This window comes from Ciconia boyciana, chromosome 12 (assembly GCF_034638445.1).
Source record: "Ciconia boyciana chromosome 12, ASM3463844v1, whole genome shotgun sequence".
In the NCBI taxonomy this organism is placed as follows: Eukaryota; Metazoa; Chordata; class Aves; order Ciconiiformes; family Ciconiidae; genus Ciconia; species Ciconia boyciana.
In genome coordinates, this window is record NC_132945.1 from 1 (window position 1) to 17,879 (window position 17,879).

Genomic DNA, 17,879 nt, shown 5'->3' on the forward strand with positions numbered 1-17,879 from the left:
GCCCCGCAGGCACCGCAGCACCGCCTTGCCGTTACCGGCGGACGGCAGCGTGGAGCACGGTGGCGCCTCTGCGCATGCGCGACGCGCATCTGCACTACCACGTTTTGGTCGCCGGGCGGCAGCAGTCGGCCCGTCATCGCACGCCACTGCGCATGCGCGGCGCCCGAGCTGCAGTACTGCATTTTGGTCGCCTAGTGGCAGCAGCGAGTGCGGCAGCGCGAGAGCTACCGCGCATGCGCGTCATGCGAACGGCAGTCTGTCATGTGCCGGACGGCCCGCCAAAGCGCATGCGTTCTCCAGGTGCGGCCTCACCGCTTTTCGGGGAACGGGCGCAGCGGGAAGCCCGCAGGAAACCACACGAACACGAAGCCGGCAACAAAACTACACCTCGTGCTGGGCCGCGGGGTCCACGGCGGTAGCAAGGACTACGCCACGCCGCACACGCCCGAGAGCAATGCGGCTGCCCTGCAGCCCAATCCACAAAAACTACAGCTCCCGGCATGCATTGGCAAACACAGCGTGGCCGCTCGGCAGCCAAGGGCCAGAAGACTACATCTCCCGGCATGCTCCGGGAACCAACATGGCCGACCGGAAGCCCCGTGCCCCAGGACTACAGCTCCCGGCACGCCGCGACAGGCGGCCTTCCCTGCTCGCTGACCCCGCGGGGACACCGTTCCCCCCCGAGGCCGCACTCCGACGCCCTGCCGAGCCCCCAGCGCGGCGCCGGGCAGCCCCTGCCGCCCGGTTCCGGCTCCAGACAGTTCGCACTGCCGGCTCCGACACGGCGCAGCCCGCCTGCACCCGCCTCTCCGAGCCTCTGCTACTGACCCCGCCGCCCTCCTCGGGGCTTTCGCCGGGACCCGCTGGTCGATCGTGCGGCCCTGCCACCGGACCCAGAGTTCCCCCCCCCAGTGCTACCCGCCCGTCGGTGAGCTCCCAGCGCCCGCCCCCACCCGGCCTCAGCGCTCGGCGCCGCCCGGGACATTCGCGCTTCAATGGGCGCCCGGTCCCGCTCACCTTCTCCCTTGGTGCAGGCGCAGCCCGGCAATGCTCGGCGACCGCTCCGCTCCTCCCTTGGCTCACACCAGCCCCACCACGGCCACCCCGGCAGGGCAGCACCAGCCCCTCCGCCGGCAGCCACCCTTTTACAGGGAGGGGCCGTCGCCATCGGCCTCGCCGCCCGCCCCTGGGGCTCCTCCAGCCCCAGCCCGCAGCGGGAGCCCAGCAGGAACAGGGGGCCATCGCCCGACCCCCACAGTGCGTCACCTCCTCCCCTGGGGTCCATCAAAATATGACCCCAGAGCACACAGGAAAGCATTGGGAAAACTCTGCAGTGGGAAAAAGATAAACTTTGTGGCACATTGTAAGACAAACAAGGACCTGGAACACACAAAAGGGCTCAGGGGCAACCCAGAACGTGAACTGAGAGGTATGGAGGGTGCCGGGGCACACTCCCAAGACAAATGAAGGGCCTTGCTGCACACCAAAAGGGCCCCAAGACCTGTCGTGGGGCTCAATGTGGTTCATGGAACATCGCCTGCAGGCAGCCCCTGACCCTGTGGAAACCCTGTCTCCCAGCATTGCTTTTGCTGGCCCTGGCCCTCAACCCCAGACATTGCCCACATAGCCGAGAGTGCTGACAGCAAACCCAGGAGCAGCCTGGGGACTTCACAAGGCCCTGGAGTGATCCCAGGTGCTGCCGGGATGATTGGAAATGCCACTGACAACTCTCAACATGGCAATGAAAGGGAAATCCCCCACAACCCTGTGAACAGCACAGGGCTTCCTCCGAGGTAGTCCTTAAGACCTTGGGACCAACCCCCTCATACAATGTGTAACCTCCTCCCCCAGACACTGTCCTCACACACTTTTTACTGAGTGCAAAGGGACTGCAAGAACCACAGCCATGACTGCAAAGAATAAAGCAATCATTTAATTAATTAATGCACAAAAGCAACAATTGAGAGTCAGTCTGCCACAGAGCTCTGTGCCAGTACACTCCTAGTTCACCTGCAGCACCCTAAGAGTCATTATTGGACCAGCATTCATCAATCCAGTTGCCAAGAGTCAGCTCCTGTTACCGCTCTTGATGTGGCAAATCACTGAGGAGCTGTCCACGTCCTCCAAGCTTCCTCCTTCAAAGGCAGGATTCAAGACTGATATTTGAGAGGAAAACCCCTTCTCTGATCTATATGTGCTTCTGCCCTACCCCTTGACAAGAGCCCTGCAAGAAACTTTCACAGCTCTTACCTCCCCACCACCTCAGCAGTTTGGCTCACTGTACTGTGCCTGCACCATATCAATCCTAGACCTCAGATCAGAGTGCAGAACTGAACAGGAGGCACAGGGGAAGATAACTGTAGTGATCCTAACCAGAAGACTGTTGTACATCGAGGAGTTGGTGATCCACACAAGCGAACACGAGAAGGCGCAGGCCTGTGCTCTGCTGCATGTATAGGTTGGCTTTCAAGTCTGTGTTGTGCTGAGCATATTCCTTGCTCGTAGGATAAACTTAGCCAGCTAATCGTAGCAAAGGAGCCTGTAGGCAGCTCCCACTTCGCATTGGCAATTACACCACTTGCACATCCTTGTCTTTTATCTTAAAGCGAAGCAGCAGTTTGACATGTGAACATTCTTCTGTTTGATAGTAAAAATAATGAATGGAATTATTTTCTTCTATGAGAATCCCATAAGAGCTCTACAGACAAAGATGTCTGCAGAACCTCCCCCACTGATGGGATCTGCACCATGTGCCATGCCCTGACTGGAGGTCCCTCTGCTTCTGCACAACTTGGGGTTCCCAGCATTTGAAGGGACATAAGATTATCTATACTATCCCCTTTTTCCTTGTAGAGTTAGCTTCAGTAAATGGAATTTCAGTCAATACGTTATGGACTCCAAGTGCCTTTCCCTCTGGGATCATAACAAAAACCACCCCTGGTGCATTATAGTTACAAACCCCAAAGAAGGGTTCACTGCTACTAGGGATTTAGACCTTTCTATTTAACAGTATGCCATCAAACGTGAAGCCTAAAGTGATAACCTGCAAATCTTGGAACCTAAACGATCACTGGCGATTTAGAATTTATTGATGAGGTTAGATCTAAAATCCTATGCCCTGATCAGTAAAAGAGTAAACTGTAAACTCTGGTTAATAAACACCGAGCCCTACAAAATAAAGTAATAAAGCTCAACTCTCACGTGATAAACCATGCAAAACAAACTTTAAACAATAAACCTTAAGTGAAAAACTCTGAACTCTCAGTTTTAAGGAACAAATACCAAAGCATATACAACCAGGAAGACAGTAACAAGAAGCTGAGTAACTTTAGCCCACAGTTTTAAAAGTTTCCCTTTTATTTGGCAGAGCAGCAGAACATGAACACACCAAGAACACTTTACAGTCACTGTTCATAGGCTTGGTTCCAGCCACCATTCACCTGTGACCATAGGCATGAATCAACCCATATGGTTGCACTAAGCTGCACTTCCACAGAACCTACCTGCAACACTGAGAGCACTAATTCATCTCCATTGCAGACAATTTGTGGTCCTCTCAGCTCCATGGGCAAACATCCAGAGCCAGTGGGGCTACATCTGGCTGGCAACTGGTCACCCGCGGTGTTCCTCAGGGCCCAACCCTAGGGCCAGTTCTGTTCAGTACTTTTATCAATGATCTGGATGCAGGAGTTGAATGCACCATTAGCAAGTTTGCTGATGATACCAAACCGGGAGGTGCTCTTGACTCTCCTGAGGGACATGAGGCCTTGCAGAAGGATCTAGACTGACTGGAGCACTGGGTAATCATCAACACCATGAAATTTAACAAACATAACTGCCGGATTCTGCACCTGGGACGGAGTAACACTGGGCACAAGTCTAAACTGGGAGAGGAGTGGCTGGAGAGCAGCCCTGCGGAAAGGGATCTGGGGGTGCTGGTCAGCAGCAGGCTCAACAGGAGCCAGCACCGTGCCCTGGCAGCCGAGAGGGCAAACCCCATCCCGGGGTGCATCAAACACGGCATTGCCAGCCGGTCAAGAGAGGGGATTATCCCGATGTATTTATCGTTGGTGTGGCCTCACCTTGAGTACTGCGTGCAGCTCTGGGCCCCGCCACTTAAGGATGTGAAGATGCCTGAACACGTGAGGAGGAGGGCAACCAAGCTGGTGAAGGGCTGGAAGGCATGTCCTCTGAGGAGCGGCTGGGGACGCTGGGTTTGTCTGGTTTGGAGAAAAGGGGGCTGAGGGGCGACCTCATTGCTCTCTGCAGCTTCCTGGGGACGGGACGTGGAGAGGGAGGTGCTGAGCTCTTCTCCTGGGGATCCAGGGACAGGACGCCTGGGAATGGCTCAAAGCTGCGTCAGGGGAGGTTCAGACTTGACCCGAGGAAACATCTCTTTACCCAGAGGGTGGTCAAACCCTGGAACAGGCTTCCTGGAGAGGTGGCTGATGCCCCGTGGCTGTCAGTGTTTAAGAGGCATTTGGACAATGCCCTTAATAAGATGCTTCAACTTTTGGTCAGGCAGTTGGACTAAATGATCTTTGTAGGTCCCTTCCAACCGAAATATTCTATTCTATTCTATTCTATTCTATTCTATTCTATTCTATTCTATTCTATTCTATTCTATTCTATTCTATTCTAATTCTAATTCTATTCTGTTCTATTCTATGACACCTATAACCACCAACCAGCATCTCCCTAAGGGAAGCAGTACCTGCTGAGAAAGAGAAGCATTTATGACAACCAGTAAGACAACTCCTACAAGTCACTAATGCTGTCTCAAAAGCCTTTTCCTCTGGCAAGCAAATCCTACCCTGAGGACTTACCAGAAAGTATCTCACAGACTGACCAAGGGATGCTTGGGCACAAGAGAGGAGGAGACAGTGATGGCAAAGAACTCACAGGGAAGCCCAAAAGAGGCAACAGGGAATCCTCTGAGGAACTCGCATCCCGGAAGAGTGAAAGGGCTAAATCCCTGACAATCCCTGACTAAGACATAGACTTGCTTTTTTTTAGTTTCACTCGCATCCTTGTTCTCTTTTGTTCTCTTCCCCTGCAAAAACAGTTTTGGTTACCTGCTGAGCAGAGTTGATGGTGGGACATTTCCTGTGACTTCTTACCTGATAGGACTAAACAGGCCTTGAGCAAGCTCGTTAGGCTTCCTAATTAAATCACTGATAACAGGAACTCAAGACGATTGTGCCAAAGATAAGCACCAAAGAACTAGCTTAAATCGACCCCCTTGTAACATTCCAAGGCCGAAGGACTGATGAGCTAACTCAATGACTATATATGGACAAAGGAAGCCCAAAGTTCAACTAGTGGACAACGTGAGGAAGACTATGGAAGACCACCGGGAGGGTGAAAAGACCTTAACCCTAATTTTACTGCACATGCTTGGACTATGTAAATGAATTCCGGGAACTCATCACCATAAAACTGCCCTTTTCAGGAAATCTGATGAATATGTATGATTTTTCTGTATATGAACTGATGTGTTGTGCTAACCTGGCGGAGCACTTGTGGTGGAGCGATCCCCAGTGCTGCCCAGCGCTGCAATAAAGAATGCCTGCTTAATAGTCATCCCAACTATTGAGTCCTGATTTCGGCTTTTCACGGCTACAAGAGCCATGGGGGACCCCTATGTCCCAGAGGAGAGAAGGCATCAGGCTGCTGTGCCAGCACTGGAAATATCCATATCGCAGCGTGGTGTGTGGATGCCTCAGGGACAGGGGATCCTTATGCTTTAGAACAGCTGCACAAGCTGTGCAAGGCTTGTGGAGGCTCAGTGGAGGTTTTAATTAGTACCTGGTTTAGCTGGTGTCTACGTTTTGTGCGCAGTGACACAAGTAGCTTCAGAGTGACCAAGGATGTCTTTCCTCTCTCTGTTTTTGTTTCCTCAGTTCTCAAGTAACTAACTTGGGGCTGCACTAATTGTCCCTTACTCAAAAGTACCTTAAATCTGGGTGGCTCACCAGTTTTAAACTCTCGTGTTGGTCACCAGCACTCTCAGGCATGCTTGCTACAACCAGCTGACCTCCTCCCATGGATGCTGTGCCAAAATTCTGCTCTGCAGCTCCAGGGCGTCTGAAGAGCCGAGTGTGCGCACAGGCCCACGCTGGGGAAGAGCCTATGGGACCCAAAAGCAACATAAGGAGAAGGGAAAGTTTTCCCCACGTGTCCCAGCGCTGAGCATGGCGGGGCCGAGCCCTCCGTGCACCCCTGCCTCCAGGCAGCGACCGCCCCCGCAGCCGCCATCACCCCCACGATCTACCGCAGCCCAAGGCACGCGCGCCTACTCTCGGGCACGACGCATGCACCGGCCGCGAACACGGCAGAAGCTGCGGTGCGCCTTCCACGACTGCGCATGCGCGGGCCAAGACGCGTGGCGGCGGGAAGTAGCGCCGCCAAGCGCTCAGAGCCCGCCATTGCGGCCGGCGTGCTCACTGCTGACCCCGGGCCAGCGAGCCCGTACTGCAGGTGGCCGCACTCCGCTCCTACCCGCTGGTCACACCGCGGACTCGGCGACGATCAACAGGGTGAGCGGCTGTACTGACGTCTAAGCGACGCGAAGCAGCTACGAGAAAACACTTCACGTCCCCCAGACAACAGGGACTAACAAGAAGAGCTAAGACTTGTTGTGCTACCGATTTGTAAGCACCGGGAAGGGGTGGCGGGAACGGCCGGTTACCTCACCCGCTATCGAAACGGCCGAGCAGCAGCGAACACGGCCGTGAGCAGTATCCCGCCATAACCCAGCAGGCGCAGCAGTGCGGGGCACGCTGTACTGCGCATGCGTCACGCCGCCGGCTGTAGTGTCCCGGTGTACTCAATCGAGGGCAGCACGCACGGCAGGTCACACTGCGCATGCGTGCTCTCGGTAGCCACAGTACTTCGTCGCACTCGAGACGGCAGCAGAGCGCCTGGCAGGTTGCACTACGCGTGTGCGGTGCTGTGGTGCGCAGTACTGCGTTGTGGCCAGCAGAGGGCAGTACTGCTCCAAACAAGTCGTCACTGCGCATGTGTGCGGCGCCCGGCAGGCTGCAGTACCGCGCTTCGAGCCCGTCGGGTCAGCGGTGACCGGGGCCGGCTGCCGGTGCGAGTGTGCGCGCCAGCTCACTCGTGTACTGAAGCAGTCTGTGCTCTGTTGGCGTTACTGCCGGAAGAGCCTCCCTGCCACATCCGGTGTGTAGGTCTTCTTCCTCGGCGTGCGGCCGCCAGTGATGCGTAAGCAGAAGGTTCCACTGGAGAGCCTCACCGAGGGCACCGGGGGCTTTCTCAGCAGTGGCTGGGCCCGGTGCGGCTGCTCCGTCACTGTTCTTCCTCCTAGAGCTGCCGAGCTACGAGCGCAACCTGAACTGGGCCATCGGCAAGTGCAGCGCGTACAGGACTGCCTCGCCCACCCTCCCTCCCAGTCCAGGGCCGTCTCGATGGCGTTTCGGTAACCCGGCAGGACCCGCAGTGGGGCCAGTGGCTGTGTCTGTTCCGCTGTGGTGGGAGGATCCCTTGGGGGTGGTCTGTGGCACGGTAGCCGCGAGGCCCTCGGAAGGGCGAAGCAGCGTGGGAGCGGCCGCCTCCTTGCCGAGCCGTGGCGCTCATCCTTCCCGGTGGCCAGGCCGCTGGTCAGGGCCTTGGGCGGGACTGCGGCCCGGAGAGCGCAGTGGGGGTCTTACAGGTGGAACTGGGGCTGCCTGGTCAGTCTGGCAGGGGCCCTGCACTGGGTGTAAAGGGTTTCTTGTCAGAGAAGCACTTTGTTACTGCGCTGCTCATGTAATTCCGTGAACTTTACTATTAAGGTTCAAAACAAAGGTTTCCAGGGACCTTTTAATACAGCCCTGGATTTACATTGTCTTATGCTCCTCTTATGGTACCCTGGAGCATCAGCTCTCCCTTATTGCCCAATACTTTGTTGGCGTCTCAGTAAGTAGTCATAGTTTTTCATGAACTCTGAATTCTGCTTTTTATTTTTTTCTAGATATAAGAATCTACAAGTGACCCTGAAGTTAAGTTGTGTGCTGTCCCCCCCACCCCCCGTTGATATTTAGAGTGGAGCGGGTACTAAAATACCTGAGAAGACAGATGATTTTTGGTCCATTGAAAAACTATAAAAGTTGGAAAAGGAGGGTTTTCTTTAATTTGCACATAGTTCTCAGTAGCTGTTTTTCTGTGTACTTTGCAATGTAATCTGCATGCTTTCGGAAACTTTTGCTGTTGTCTCTGGAGAGACTGATGTCAGGATTCCCTTAGAGGCAGGGGTTCCCTTAGAGGCAGGGGTTCCCATGGCGAGCAGAGAGCAGGAAGTTCAGCAAAAGCCTCAAAACTCCCTATTTATGAAAATATTTTAAATTATATCAGTAACGTATGAATGTCTTCTGTGAGAAAAGAAGGTCTGGATGTTGACATTTGGCATTTTGAGTTTTAACCATACCACTCACTTTAGTGTAGGTAGTTACGGCAGCTAGTTTTCCAGCTCGGACCATACAGCTTTCTCCTGATGCACAGTGCTATCCTCAGTCTTGTTCTGCTGTGATTTGTAATAAGGCTCCAGAATAGAATCTCATCAGCCTGTTTTGTCTTTTGAAGATTTCTTTATTGCAACTGGAGTAAAGAAGGGAATGTTTCACTTGTTTGTTTCTGCAGCTTTGTCAGGATGATGCAAGTGCATCGGTCAAATTCCTGATTTGAGTTACTGGCACTGGGTACAACCTTTTTTGCCTTGTTTATTTGATGGAGTTACGAACAGAAACTGTGAGACTAGAGACTATGAGAAGAAAGAATTTTGGCTTATGCTGCAGTGCTCAAACTGAGACACCAGGTGTGAAATTCACTGAAAGGAAGAGGTACAAAGTTGCCCAATATGGACTTTGCAGTAGAGAAGTAGAAGTGGTGAGTTTGTGTGTGCAAGTTGAGAGGGGAAGGAGAGAGGAGCTGGTCAAAAAGAGAGCCATGAAAGACTGAGAGTAGTAAAAGTGGAAAGGCAGGGTAGGAGCCTTAGACAAACGGTGGGAGATCGGGACAAGAATAATGGTATTCCATGGTATGTTTCTCAGAGGAGCAAAAGGGCCCTGAAGCAGAAAGAAATCCAGGGCTGTTCAGGAAGGTGCTGTAAGAAGGTCCCAGGCTTGTTCCAGTTTCTGTCCCTTGCCTGGAGAATTCCCAACAGAAGAGAGTTCAGCTCACAGACATGGAGGTTGCAGGTGCATCAAAGTCATCAGCAATAGAAATGGATCCCTTGGAAGCGAAGAGGGCTGTGATACTGGCTGCTAAGAACAGGTTTGGCTGAATAGAGAGAATGCAAAATTAATTTATGCTTAGAAAGAAAGCAGAGTAAAGTATTGGTATAGAGAATAGAATGACTTTTTTGAGGACCACAATGATTTGCAAGTGTTTGGAAGATTTCTTCAAAGTTTGAAGATACATAATGGCTTGAGATTATACCTGAGAAATCAGGGTTGCATGCAGTGTGTGAAGTTTGGGTGCATGTCTCAGGACAGTGAAAGATGCCTCTCTTGGTCTGGAGTTTGGTAGAAGATAATGGGAAGAATTGCCACCATTACATGATGATTTGAGATCTGCCAGTTTTGTGGTAACATGAGGGGTGAGGTTTCTGGTGGGACAAAGGAGATTCAAAATCTGTAAAGGTGGTGGTGAAGCTGTAACTGGGATTTTGGAGTTGGGGGGCAGGAAGGTGTTATGCTTTCCAGGCTGACCATTGTTGGTGCTATGAGGTACCAGACAGATAATGGAATAAAGTGTTATACTTAGATGATGGAATAAAATGTTTTAGTTGCCTTCTACTTGAAACGTTGGTCTTTTCCAGCAGAATTGTGAAGATTAATCTAGTTGCACAACTTTTAATGGGAAAAAAGTTCAACTGTTCATTGGAGTGTTGTGCTTATGATGCACTCTGCATCCAAACTGGAGTTTGGACTGCTCTGCTGTACTGTAGGCTGCAAGCTGGTGCTTTGTTTCTTAAGTACTAATCTAAAGACATTTCTGCTGCTGTGACCATAAGTTCATTCAAAAACTGATTATGGTGAAAGTAGACGTTAGCATGCAGCCAGTTAGATCTCTGTTGTCCAAAGTCTGTTGACTGAGATGTTTTGTGTTGTTTGGGGTTTTTTTAAACAATTACTTATCAGTATGTGGTTCTATTAACACTAAATCTGTGCGTGCCAAACCTCCAGCGGCCATTTCTGTTGATTGAAAATACAGGTTGAAAACATGTCTGCCAAGTGAAAGGCAAATGTCAAAAATTACTTTAGCCTTGATCTTGAAGAGCCAAGTGGGTGACAGTGAATTCTAAAATTCCTTTCAGTGTTATGAGAATTTTCCTGTTTCTTCTTACAAATTGCCAGGAAGTTGGTGAAGGAAGGAATTAAGACTTCAGAAGGTGAGTGTGTGTCATATACTGCACTGACTTTGGGTCCTCAAACTCCAAATAGTGTTTCTTTTGTCAAGCTGCATGCCTCACAGTCATACTGTGTTAGCAGTTATGTTGAGGTTTTGAGGAATTAAAAATCTAAAGTTAGTGCAGAGAGTGTTTTATATACATTTCCACAATAAGATGTTTCCAGAGTAACATAGATTCTGTAATAGACGTGAAAGGTCTGTTAAAGTCTTATGGCTTTATTAGATGATTCTCTATGTGTTCTGACTTGTACCATAAGGTATTGACCAGGCTCTGCTTAAAATACCTTCTTTGGTGTTTGACTTTGAAGTTGCTGTTTTATTATGTGTTTTTTACTTGGATCATCTTTGTAGTATGGGAAACTTACTGTCCAAATTTTGGTCCTCAGGTAACATGATTATTTTTTTTTTCCTTGTAACTCTAAGGAATAATGAGCACAAGCTGACCCATCATCTGCAAACAGGGCTGAAGTAAGCTTTGTCGGTGCCAGTGCTTAGCTTTTCGAATTACTTCTGTGGACAGCAGGATGTTATTTGAGGTTGCAGAGGCCAAGCTAGGTCTCATTCTTTTTGTGCTCTATGATTTTTTTTTTTTCAGCAACACAGGTCTTGTGTCATTGGATTCAGAATTCAGTAGGTTTAATCTCCACCTTAAAGGGATTTCTGAATGACTTCTCAGTTGTCTCATGGAGGATTGCTTTAACAAGATTGCATTGTGCTCCTTGATGATCCATTTCTGAAATGGCCTGCGCTCTGACCAAAATGCTACATAGGTGCCCCAAGGTGTTTTTTCTCCTGTGCTGCATGCAAGATGAGGCCTTTGCAATATCTAAACTTAAGAATGTTATTCAGTGTGTGTGCCTCTCCCTCAGTACTTACTAGTATGAATGCTGCTTGCCAGTGCCACCACTGTACTGGTCTTGGAAAAACTATAGGCGAATCAAACTATAGGTGAAAACTTGGAAAATCCCAGAATGTGTGACCTGAGCAAACTGCCTACTATTGAGTGAGAGATGTTACACAATGATTGTCTTCTCACTGCTCATCTCTGAGCCCCCTATCTGGTATGCACCTTCACCTTTGTGTGTGTATGAGCATTTAAGGGAAAACTGTTCCTTGTGGAAATAAATACAACATAATGCAGGCAATCCATCCAGGTTTCCTGCATGTTGTTAGTGCATGCCTTGCCCATGGGTCTTGTCCTGGCATTGTGTTCAGATCTTGTTTCACAGCCACCAGAAAGTGCTGAACTGTAAGAACGGTTTCAGTGCAATAGGCTTTTGGTTTTGTCCCCAGTTCCACTACACTCGGCTGAAAAAAAGTGATTTCTTGTCTCATATCCAGAACCCCGGTATACAGGGCTTAGACTGGCTGGATCAGGCTGTCGGTGCATGTGTGGTGCTTCCAGGCCACTGTGCTGTTGCCAGTGATTCCTGTCAATGGTTCTGGGGCAAGAGACATGACAAACGTGCCAGCTGGTTGGGCAGGCAGTGCACCATGATTTCATCTGACCTCTTTCCCTCAGCAGTTGAGCAGAGCCCTGGCAGTCCATCTCTTCTACAGCTCTCTGTGTGGACATTTCAGGAGGTGTGTTTGGCTTGTGAGCATCCATTTGGCTTTTGGCTCTGCAGGTCAACTGTGGCCCTGGGTGATGGACATTTTCCTGCCAATTGCTCATAGACTGAATTTTGTCAAATACCTTCTGTATTTTTTGAGGACTGTGTAAATATAAATCAGTTTGTTATATGGTAATATTACTCTCTGCTCACAGAAGCTTTTTAGATAAAGGGAAAAAAATATGCAATGAAGCCATCGTCTGAGACCTGCCAAACTTGTAACTGAGAGTCTTGCTGTTGTTTTGCAATTGTGAAATGTTGTTTTCTAAGCGCTGTGTGCTGAGAAAGGGGAGCTTTATTTGTGACCTAACAGTAATACAGATTGTATTGTTATTTCTGATACGCATTTAGTTGACTACAGCTTTAAGATGCAGCACTTACAACAGTTTCGGCTGATATTTCCTGCTGGCATTTTGAAGATTTTTGAGAAAAGAATCCTGAGGGAAGAAATGCTGAAAATGCACGTTAGAAAGCTTTCATTGAGGACATGAGGCAGTGAGGGCAAAGGAATGGCTGGCATACTGAATGATTCATCTTCCCTCCTTCTACAGGAAATTGTACTGGTAGAGTTAAAGAAACTGGATCCAAACGGTATTGCTATAGTTTCTGGCAGAACATGAGATTGATGTTCTGTGGCATTTTCATGTTTATTTTGGGCTAATAAGATGTAGAATTTACCAGTATGCATATGACTTGGAAATTGCTATTATGACTGTTTTAATATGTGGTGTTCTTCTGGAGAGACAGTTTGTCAAATCCCTGCTGTCTGTTTTAGAATTAACTGGGCTTGTTGGTTTGGTGACAAAGCTCCCACAAACTTCACTGCTTCCTCCGCCCCTCCCCACACCACCACCCCAAATAGTACATTGCAAAGTATAAATTGTTCTCTTTGTTTTACCTTTACAGTGTTCATTGCTACGGAGTACAGCAGGAAGTTCTCAGGTACTTTCTGAGATGGAAGGTGATGCCAAGTCATCTGTGATGGAAGAGCAGTGTTCTCTTACTTAAAGGTCAGTTTTTCCACAGGTGTCTTGGATAGTCACTGAATGTTTTCTACTAGAAAAACACATTTATAAAACAGGTTAGATTAATATCTGTCAGTGTTACTATAGTTAGTGATGAGTACTAGAGTTTAGACAGAAAGCTTAGCTTTAACTGGCCTTGTTAAAGCAGATGGCAGGGTTCACCCTGAGGTATTTTCTTTGCTTTTTAATTTCCTAGGCACAGAGCCAAGCCAGGGGATAAGGATTATGTCCTAACTGGTCCAAATTTCACACAAGAATCATCCAAACAGGTATGTGTCTTTGCGTTACTGTCAAATACTACTATGCCTTACTACTAGAATGGTGCATATTTTGAAATTCAGCAGGTGTGCAATCTCAGACAGGTATTGCGGTTTCTTGCATCTCTCTGCTACTGTAATAGTGACCTGTTCTCTTTGATCGACGTGTTTTGTTTAAGGAGTTACAACCACTTCTCATGTCTATGTATTTTATGTTATGATGTCCTTGCAGAAATACTTACTTGCTTACTCTTATCCTTCCCTCCCTTTACTTTTCTCCTCCTCTCCCTCCAGTAATTTGTTTTACTTTAGCAAGCTCTAATTGTAAGAACTAGCTGAATAAAGCAGTGATTAAAGATAAACTCAGTATCTCTTTATGTGGTTGTAACCCCTGGGAGGAGAAACGAATATCCTGCTGTGGTTTCTAACATTCCTGGTATAACTCTGGAAAATACTCATGATGTTTTGCATATTTTGTGATTTTATTTTTTCTTTTTTTTCCTATGGAGTCATGATTTTTGAAAGCTCAACACTCAAACTAAGAAGCAAGTTTTGTCATGTCTAATGAAAGTTATCTGATGACATATCAGTGGAATATTTTATTATGTTTTCACAGTTAAAATTTTGTTAGCTTTTCTCAATATTGTTGCAACATATTTCTGTGTTCAGATTTCATGTAGAAACAGTGAAGTACAGTGCTAATGCAAGTCATTCCTGAACAAGTAAGATACTAATGATTTGTAAATTAGGGGTTTTTTTAATTGTGTTACCACCATTCCTAGCCAAAGCTATTGCATCAAGTTGTAGAACAACTAGGAAAAAAATCTACTTTGTCACAGATATGCTGTCTAAAGGTGAAAACAAATTCATGGTAAGGGTTTTTTTGGAGGTTAGGGATATGGTGGGGGTTATATTTCATGACAGAAGTTTGGATGTATTTACAAAATATGTTGTTTATAGATTTTGGCAGTTGCTGCCTAGTGAATCTATTTCAAGGATTTCAGTATTAGAAAATGTACAGATACTTTTGTAGTTGTTCCTGTATGTTTTGTAGTTGAAACCCACTAAAATCATGTTGACCCTGTCTCTGTTTTGCCTAACGTTTCCCCACAAGCTTGGCACTACCTCATCATTTCTTAAGCCACACCATTTCCCTCTCATTCCTGTGACCTAACCATCTTGAACTTGATTACTGATTTCAGTTGCATCTTTACCATATTTTGGCTAACACACAATTCACTTTTGTCTCCTTTTCTGTAGATGTTGTTGCAGAGCAGAGTTAGAGGATATGCTGGTAGACTGGGGATATAATAAGTAATGTGGGAGGTGCCTAGTGAGAGTAGCGGATTATAGGAGGTGATGACATTACATTTTGTTAGGTCCTTTACTTACAGCACAACTTCTATTTGTTTTCTTAAACAGGGACTGTGCATTGTCTTGGGTTGGTTCTGGTTGTGACTTTTAATAGATCTGGACGAGGGGTGTCTCGTCCAGAAGCATGGTGGCTTCTTAGGAGTTTTGGACTGCAATTTCATTTCTGTTACAGAGCTCTGCTACAGGTAGCAATTGGAGAAGAACTCAAGTGGCCATGGTGGGACCATGAGCACCATGTTCAAAACTGCCTTGAATGTGTAGAAGATTAGGAGAGTCTAACTTAAGGGACTATGACCATCCTGGTAAAAATCACTTGCTAGAAAAGCTTATGTGTAATGCAGACAGATCTAAGATCATGGCTTAGCTGGGCAAACTGAAAAGTAATGCCTTAGATTGTGATTTATTCGTGTGGTGTGTGTGGATCTTGGTTTGCATTCACAGTTCTGCAAGCTCATCATAATTTGACCATTTTCTCTGTGTAACCCTGTCTGCTTTAAGAAATTGTTCTGGAATAGTCCTTGTCTTCAAAGTAGAAGGTAAGAAAGGAATGTTGCAAGAAATGGAAATGTGATTGCAGCTGAGAATCTGAGAGGAGCGTGTCTCAGTATGGAGACAGACTGCATACCTTTCAAAGGACAGGCAATGTTGAGCTTTCAAAATAAAGCTAAGAATAGAAGGGGAAGCATGAAGCTGGAGGATACATTTATGAGACTGTGTACTGTCTAAATACGTCTAATTGTTATGGTTCATTCTCCCCCATTTGCTGCATTATCATTTTAGGTGATGACAGACTAGACATAAAAGAACAAAGCTGAATTGTGTAAAGATTACAAAACAGTTTGATAGGAAAAGTGGCAGAAGAGGCCTGCAGAAAGAGGTTTGCTTTCTTGCATCTATCAGCACAAGCTTTATCTGCATTTTTCTTTAGGCTGCTCTGATTTGCTCACGCTGTTGCATAGTGAGCAGCCTTATAATGATTAGGGCTGAGGAACGGAAAGTAGGAAGTCCTATGGTCCTTCCTGCTCTAATATCACTTTAGATGTACACTAAGGTGAACAACACTACTCGTAGTAGTATAAAACAGTGTTTCACAGTACTGTATGTCATCTGGATGTTCTAATGGAATATGTAACTAATCAGTTCAGCAGGGATTTCACTTTGATCTCCAGGATGACTGGCAATCAGCTCTGTGTCCAGACATACATTACCATTAATGAATGTGGATTTCAGTAACTTGCTAAATGCTGACCTACACTCAAAGTCCAAATTAAGGTACAGATAAGCTATGGTAACATGCTGTTGTTGAAAGCTTTAAAGCTTTCTTCAAAGTGTTTTGATTTTCCTTTTTGGTTTATTATACTGTGTATGTGTCATAAATCCCTTTGAAACTGTTAAACGTCTGTGTTACAGTTTCATTCCTGTTTGACAAGCATTATCTATTATTAGTTTCTCAAGAATGCAGGTCCTGGAAGAACTGCATGTATTCAGAGATGTGTATTTCTAAAGGTGGTTTTGATGTGACAGGGCATCAATCAAACTGTATGAAACTACCTCAAATCTGTTTGATTTCATTTTTAATTTCTTGCTTTCTTTGCTTCCTTGCAGAGTGTCTGTCAGCTACCAAATAAAGACGGTGTACCCACCGAGGAGAAGTGATATCTGGTAAACCTAAAAAATCACTTGATCTCTGGTACACCATAGGCATTTGTTTTAAAGTTGTGTGTTCAAATCTACTTCCACGCCCAGAGCATGGCACTTACTAGGTATCTAACTCCTTTGTGTAGTATTGCACTGGTTTTGGATGGGATGAATTGGATGCTATGAAGTAATTTTCTTCATAGCACCTTGTATGGATCTGCAACCAAAACAGTGTCGACAACACACCAGTGTTGTAGTTATTGCTGAACAGTGCTCACACAGTGTCAAAGCCTTCTCTGTTTCTCACACTGCTCCCCACCAGCAAGTACACTGGGAGTTGCACAAGAAGCTGGGAGGGGACACAACCAGACAGCTGACCCAAACTGGCCAAAGGGATATTCTATGCCACATGGCATTGTGCGCAGCAATAAAAGCTCACGAAAATGAGGAGGAAGGGCGGGTGAGGGTGACTGAGCACTGGAGCAGGTTGTCCAGGGACCTCATGGAGTCTCTGTCCTTTGAGATATACAAAAGCCATCTGGATACAGTCCTGGGCAACTGGCTCTAGGCCCTTCTTGAGCAGAGGGGCTGAATCAGATAACTTCCAGAGGTCCCTTCTGAACTCAACCATTCTGTGGGGTTATGGTGTTTGTCTTCCCAAGTAACTGTTTTGTGTGACAAAGCCCCACTTTCCTGGAAATGGCTAAACTTCATCATCATCCCTGCTGATGGGAGGTAGTGAATGAATTCCCTATTTTGCTTTGCTTGCATACACTGCTTTCCTTTACTTATTAAACTGCTTTCTCACTTTTACCCTTCCACTTCTTCCCCCCATCCTGCTGGAGTGTGGCTTAGACTGGGCAGTTAACTCACAACAAGTGTGGAAGCCACTGTATAGCTGCTGATCTCTGCAATGGGTTATTGGCAAGAATGCTGCATTTCAACTCCTGACTGCAAACCAGGATCTCTTGTACCCAGTTTCAGAATTATAATCTACTTTATAATGCTGCCTTGACATGAATTCTGAGGAAGAATGTAGCACCATAACTATGCAGCATTGAACGCCAATAATTTATAGACCAGAGCAGTTGTGCTGCATCTTTTTGATATGCATTTCATTCTCGCATCAGCAGTTTTGGAGAAATAAACTAGTAGAGAATTCCAGAATTCATGTACTTAAATAGGCAGTAAATCAAGAAGACCGCGGCTGAATTCCATATGGCTTGTAACTTCTTATTTGTCTTCAATGCATGCTTTTCTTTCACTCTTACTCTAGGCTTACACCCAAAGCTCAATGTTTCTGTGCTGTACTGTATTCCACAAGCAGCGATTATGTTCAGTCAGACCATGAGAACGTAACGCTCTGAAAATGGGCTTCAGAGTCAATTAGTATGCGCTGTGCCCCAAGAGTCCCTGGTCAGCTCAAGCCTTTGTGGAGAGTATTCATTGTAGTTGCACGCTCTGTGATCCTCACCCTGAATGGTCTTCTCAATGTGTTGGTAATGTTTTTGGTAAATACTGTAGTTTCCTAAATTTTTCACCATGTCCTGGCTGGCATT

General features: G+C 47.2%; 1 long non-coding RNA gene across 1 annotated transcript; it reads left to right on the top strand.

Moving 5' to 3' along the window:
- Positions 1-12,781: 12,781 nt before the first annotated feature.
- On the top strand, positions 12,782-15,467 carry LOC140658465 (uncharacterized). Its single transcript, XR_012044743.1, has 3 exons — positions 12,782-13,036; positions 13,248-13,320; positions 14,855-15,467. It is a non-coding gene; the product is annotated as an uncharacterized lncRNA (long non-coding RNA).
- The last annotated feature ends 2,412 nt before the right edge of the window (positions 15,468-17,879 follow it).